The sequence below is a fragment of the Equus asinus genome, chromosome 18 (assembly GCF_041296235.1).
Source record: "Equus asinus isolate D_3611 breed Donkey chromosome 18, EquAss-T2T_v2, whole genome shotgun sequence".
In the NCBI taxonomy this organism is placed as follows: domain Eukaryota; kingdom Metazoa; phylum Chordata; class Mammalia; order Perissodactyla; family Equidae; genus Equus; species Equus asinus.
Genome location: NC_091807.1, coordinates 30,017,391 through 30,024,226, shown reverse-complemented (window position 1 = coordinate 30,024,226; position 6,836 = coordinate 30,017,391). Strand labels below are relative to the sequence as shown.

General features: G+C 40.1%; 1 protein-coding gene across 2 annotated transcripts in view; it reads left to right on the top strand.

The window, feature by feature from the left end:
• Nucleotides 1-1,906: 1,906 nt before the first annotated feature.
• Nucleotides 1,907-6,836, top strand: part of EPCIP (exosomal polycystin 1 interacting protein) — a 29,476-nt gene continuing 24,546 nt past the window's right edge. For both annotated transcript variants that reach the window (XM_014827595.3, XM_070488791.1), the window contains exon 1: nt 1,907-2,040. The gene's annotated coding sequence lies outside the window, so the exon portion shown is untranslated. The remainder of the gene's footprint in view (nt 2,041-6,836) is intronic.

Genomic DNA, 6,836 nt, shown 5'->3' with positions numbered 1-6,836 from the left:
TCACCTTCTCCAACAGCAAGCCATTGCCACAGTCATCAGCTCTGAGTCATGACACATCTGCCACAACTGGGAAGCAAGCCAATCAGAAACCCACTCCCAGAGTGCTAGTGCCAGACCAGGCCAATTCTGCTGAGACCCACACCAGCAATAGAGATGCCCAGAACTCTCCTCTCACTCCTCACCGAACTCAGTTCCCAAACAAAGTCTCACGGTCCTCTCTCCATGTGACTCAGTTCTGAATCAAGGATAAATGATCAATAAAACTTAAACCATGTCTGGAGCCCCAGCTGCAATGGTAGTTGAGGATTCTGTAAGCTGAGTATTTTAGTCTTCCAATCTCTATAGCAGAGGCAGGCAAGAAAGAAAGGCATTGGAGCAGAGTTTGACTATGCTAAACTATTGTATTAGCCACAATCGTTCTGGAAAGTTGGGAAAGTTGGTGTGTGGTTGATCAGCCTTCCCTTCCTCCATCCTAAGGCATTCCATCCACATATACCATCTCATTTAATCCTCACCTCACCTTTCAATGAAGTATTGCTATCCCCACTTTAGAGATAAGGAAACAGGCTGATAAAGTTTAAATAATAATATTCTAGAAGGTAGCAGAATCAAGAGTTGAACCAAAGTCCACCATTCTCATATGGTAGAATTTATGTTTGCTTTGCTGAAACTAAACATCAACAACAGTAGATTCTCTCTATTCTCAATCTTCTTGTTCCTGACTATGATTCACTGGCTCTCAAAAGAGCTGAGTACGCCTGGTACTCTCCCATCTCCAAACTTTTGCTCCAACAATTTTCTTAATTGCTTGATCCTGTGGACTGCCTGAGAAGCCAGATGACGTACATGTCAAGACTGTATGGGGTGAGAAAGGAGGAAACATTGATCTATCATCAGCTTGCATTCTCCATTGAGCGGAGAATCACTACATGAGGCATTCTTGTCCTTTCCCCCGTATCTGACCCCCCAAATCCTAGCCATCCTTTAAGGCCCAGATGAAACGACCTCTCTACAAAGATTTGTCCAATCTCCCTGCCAAAATGCAGCCCCGCCTTCTCTAAAACGCTCACATATTCTCTTTGTACCTCCCTTCAAACATTTCCCACAATCAATTTATATAATCTCTTCTTTCCTACTATAACGTCTTTGAAGACAACAACATGACATTTATCTCTGTTGACTGCTAAAACTCCTGACACAGTGCATGCATGTGGTAAGAGTTCACTAGATGAAGAGCAAATAAACGAATGAATTTCCCTAGCGAGGTGCTTTCTTCATTAAAATGTTGGATATCTACATCTGGGTAATTAAAATCAATTGCTCTAGTTTCCTAGTGTTTTTAACTAGCAAGACTTTCCTTCATCACTACGATCCACCTGATTTCTCCTGTATTCAGTGAGCCCTCATTAGTTAATGTATACAGAATATTTTTTACATATTTTTTTGCTTTGTGGCTTTTAACATTTTTAAAAATGAACTTAAAAAAGAGAGAGAGAGCTGGACTACATCTTTGGAGTTGAAATGAGTTCATTTTCTCTTTGGAACAACCACGATAGGACAGTTTTTACACTAGTTCAGGCATTTGCCTTAAGTAACAATGCATCAGGCCAAAAAGAGTGGAACAATTCATGAAAGTAAAAGTATCAAGGAGTCTCTATGCTCTACACTTAATCCATTCATTTCCTGCTAAAGTAGAATTTCTTCCATTACTGTCAGTCTTTTGGGGTCAGCACACAGCAGCAGTCTCCTTAGTTCCTCCTGGAAACTTTCCACTTTAGAACCCCAAAAGAGTGGCCAGCTGTCACCAAGGCAGGTTCTCTCCTGCTGTGTGGTTAATGAAACTGGTAGGCCAGCAGCTTCCTTCTGGTTGCCATGGAAATGACCAGGGCCGCTGGCCCTCTGCAAACGGAAAAGAACAGCAAGTGCAGGACCATGCATTCCATCCTGCCTGGCCAATTAAACCAGCTGTCAAGCCGGAGTGAAGGATCAGGCAGAGGTCTGCCGGGTGGAGAAGCGAGCCTCGCGTTGGAACTCCGGGATGTAAGTAATTTTTCTGTTCTTCTTTTTTAAAAGGCATATCTAGCATGACAGACAGTTTTTAATAGCTTCAGAATTTCTGCTGCATGGCAGGAAAGTTCTGTGACAGTTTGAAGAGCCACCGTCGGCGTCACCTACTTCTTGAAGTACGTATTTGCTTTTCCTGAACATAATGTACACTTATGGACGGCTTTCACCACGAAACACTCTTTTCGGGTTCCAGGCATATGAATTGCTCTTTACTGAGATTTTGCCTTTAAAAGGAAATGTTTTCAGTGCATTAAGCAAAGAATGAAATGGTTTTCTCTGTAGTCCCTAAACAGATAAACTCACTCAGGCTAATATTATATAACAGATATCTCCATGGAATCTGGACTGCTTGTTTCTATTTTAAAAGTCTGGCTATATTTTCCTGTTGGCCTTCAATGCCAAATAACAATTAAATAAAAGAGATAGGTACCATGTCTCTTTTTCTTATTGTGATCACAAAGAAAAGCAGGAACTCAAAACATCAACTTATATTGTTTCTTTGCTCTGTTTTTACCTAATAGTATTATATTTACTGCTTTCTCACATACCACTCATTAGAAAACATAGGAAGATAGGAAGAAACTAAGTTTAGGTGAGCATTAACATTTGGATTGGTTAGCTAACTTTTAAAAAAATTGGTCTTTTTATTCAAAAGTGAAAAAAACATGATTAATAGTGTAGTAAAAGGCAAGATGATTTGGATGTTTTAGTCCAAACCAGTAGTCCTTACACAGTCCTGTATATATTTCATTGTTTAATAAACATGTTTTGGCCAGTTTTTCAGCAATAAGTGTGTTGGTGTATATTGTGGAAAGGAAATGTTTCAAAAGAATTGTGCATAATATTTATAAAAACCTGTCCTTAAAACCTACCAAAAATATCCGATCTCATTTGCTTGAAGTTTTTTAATGAAAAGAGTGACCTTTAGGAAGTTTTTAACTTTTATTTTTAGATGGAATAATGCAATATGTTTTGGGAAAAAAAGATTTCTCATTAAATTTTTTTACGGAAATTGGGCATTTTCTGAAAATAACACTTTCAATAAATTTCCTATAGAAATGAGTGCTTTTCAACACCTTACCCAGCTTTCCCAATTTTCTTTTCCACACCAACATTTTTATTGCTTAAAGCTGGTGTACTAACAATTTTTAGAATTCAGTGTCCAGTGGATCGTGTCTTTGTGTCCGTGGGGAGAACAGACAGACCACACAGCTCCATAGGTGTGTGATCAAGGGGGCAGCTGTGCCGGGCTGGGAGTTTGAGCCCCAATAATCTAATTAGCTGAGCATATCCCACGTCATTCAAGGGAAAGGCTTGAGGGTTTGCAGTCATTGGTTAGTTAATTCTCACAAGGACTTGTGTCAGGTCAAAAGGTGCAGAAGCAACATATTTCAGTTAAGATTTCCCATTGGCTCACTCTCTGAGATCATCTTTGTCCCACATTCCACGCCTATGTTAGCAGAAGCAGCACGTGGTTAATGCTGTCTTTATTTTTAAATCTAATTTATAAATGTTCCTTCTTTAATAAGTGTTTCTGAAATGTTTATACATAATAGAACTCACTTAATTCCTTTTGTTTCCTATTCCTCTGGCATAAGATTTCTATACACAATTTAGGTTAAAGACCAGAGTCTAATAATAGAATACAAGGCATGCAATGTGATTTGAGTAGGAACATGACCCTGGGGTGGGAAATACTGTAATTTTCACTGTGTCTCCCTAGAGTATATTTGGCTGTCTGGGTTCAAAGCTTAACTGTTTCCTATTGGCTCTGTGATATTAAGCAAGTTATTAACCTCTCTGTGTCTCCATTTTCTGATATGAAAATGGGACCATAATATCTACGTTTAGGATTATTGAAAGGATTAAATGATATGAAACATGTAAAGTACTTTGAATAGTACCTGGCACAAAAGAAGCACTTGTTCAATGCTATTAATCAATAAAAGATATGTATACATAGTTCCTAATTTCAGTCAATTTTCAACACACACGTATCTCCCACATGTCTTATTTGAAAGTCCGTTGCCCCTTATCAACGACCATTTTCTACATTTAGCTAGTTTAGCCTTGGGAACGCAGGGCTGAGGGGCAGTAAAGGTCTATGCAGGAAAATGTGGATACAGTAACAGCTCTTCTCTACCCAGTGGTCTGAACTCTCTTTGGAATCAAGAGTTGTATATTTGACAAGTGAAGTTCAAGGTGTCTGTTAGATATTCAGGTAAAGCTATCAAGTAAGATGCTGGGTATATGAGCAGGAAGCTCTGGGAAGAGTTTGGGAGCCAGTTAATCATCAGCACATAGATAATATTTGAATCCATGGATTAGTATGCAATCACCAAGGGAGTGGACATACACAGAGAAGAGAGCCAGGCCTAAGCCAGGGGCATGCAATGGTGACAGCGAAGAAGAGGAGATGCCAGCCAAAGAGACCGAGAAGGAGCAGCCACTGAAGGAGCAAGAAAAACAGGAAAATGTGGTGTCATGGAAGAACAGAAAGTTCTTTGCTCAGGAAGGAGGGAGTAGGCAACCATGTCAAATGCTGGTGAGCAGTCAAACAAAATAAGACCAGGAAATGAACCAGTGGGTTTGGCACGTTGGGGGTTGGGCGTCACGGGGAACCTGAAGAGAATGGTTCCAATCAATGGAGGGACGGTAAGAACAGCCCAATTGGAGTGGCTTAAAAACCTAACACAGACAGGTACTGGGCTCTTTGTATGATTACATAGTTGCTTATAAAAACTTGTTTGTAATTTCTTTTATGGTAGATGGATATGGCCCTATAAGAAAAATAGGTCTGAGGCAGGCAAGAACTCTCATCCATGCCCCTGGCCTACTAGAGTTTTGTGAAAGAGGAGGAATTCGAAGAGTTTAAGAGATGAGAGTGGTTTCTCAGCAGATGAGAAATAGAAAACACTCTTAGACACAGGGAGCAACATAAGCCGCTTGAGGGAGGCATCACACACACAACGGAAGACAACACACATCTACACACACACACTCCCCTTAGGACTTGTTCCCGCAGTATTCCCTCATGCCTTTCCTTTCCAGTTTTGATCCATCTCTCATAAAAGGATCATTTTCCATTTGCATCTCTGAAATCCCTGGTCTCCAAGGTCATTAAGGATGCCAGATTTTCCCTGTGGCCAGGAGTTCTCAAGAAATCATTTGGAATCACACCTAGACGCCATTTCATGGGTACTCAATTTAGCCCAATTGTGATACCCAAATATCCACTGGAGCTCTGCTGTTGTCACAAACATAATCCTCAAGGAGTCACCAATGAGATCAGAAGGCATTCTTTTTTAATAAACTTATTTTAGAATAGTTTTAGACTTACAGAAAAATTGTGAAGAGAGCACAGAGTTCCCATGTACCCCACACCCAGTCTCTCCTATTATTAACATCTTACATTAGTGTGGTACATACATTTGTCACAACTAATGAACCAATATTGATACATTATTATTATTAACTAATGTCCATATTTTATTCAAATTTCCTTAGATTTTATCTAATGTCCTTTTTCTGTTCCAGGATTCCACATTATCTTTAGTCATCATTCCCAGGAGGTATTTAAAAACCCTTAAAAATCTTTCAAGAAAGTAACAAAGTTTAAATTGCCTTTGGTTCCAATATTTGTAACTAAAGCCACTAAAGGAAAATTTAATTCTTCCTTTTCTAAAGTCTAGTCTTTGGAATAGTTGAATACAGATGAAAGGAAAATTTTAAGGCTTACAACTTGAGGAAACAGTTCAAGGCATTTTATGGGACCATAATAATGTACAACTCTAAGTGGAAGATCTGAATCCCATTTTATTGTTCTGGAAGCAGGTAATTAAAACATTAAAGGTCTGCCAGCATTTTTTTGTTTCTCATCTCCTAGCAAAGGGATTACTCTGACTCATTTTCCTTGGCAACCTCACAGTCATATAATACAGGCCCAGCAATTGAACAGAGCTCTCCTGAGTTAGTTTTACAAGACTGGGTACTTGAATATGAGGTTGTGGGCTGTTTTCAGCAGGAGCTAGTATCAACCTTCAACCAAGAGCAATTAGGATAAAGGCTTCTGATGCTCATCAATATCTGTGAGATCAATACATACTAACTCTGGTCATGCTTCTATTAAGCCCTGGGAGGGTGTGTGCAGTGAGCTGGAAGGACAGTGATCTGGGACCCTGACTTGGGACTCATGGTCCCCATTCTAGGTGAGTGTGTTTCACTCTGTGTCCCCATCAGATTCACAGGAAAGTTCCAAGGCAACTATGAATCTAGATGGTACTTACTGGTAAAGTCACAAGAGCTTGGGGATGCCTCATGGGACTTTTGCCAGATGTCATTCAATGGCGTTGAAGGAGACTCATAGGCAAGGTGTAGGATGTTGGGCTAAAATTCCCCACCCTCTCATGCAGACTCAAAATCTCATCATGCTCCCTCTGTCATGGCTAGGCCATAAGCTGAAATTCCTGCTGAAGAAGAAGATGAATTTTGCTTGCTGGTTTGATAACGTGATACACTCTAGAATTCTCAGAGGTGAAAGGTCAAAGAGGGAATAAGGGATTCGTAATATGCACCTTTGACTTAGCTACTGTAGGGACTCATCTGGATAGTATCAGTATTCACGGAGTGCCTCTGTGTCTTAGGCACTGTGCTAAGGACTGGGGAAACCATGGTCAACAAGAAGACCAGGGCCTTGTCACATCAGAGCCTGACTTAGACAGTGTACCAACAGTAAGGAGTCCAGATCCAATAAGCAAATTAGTGGGTGA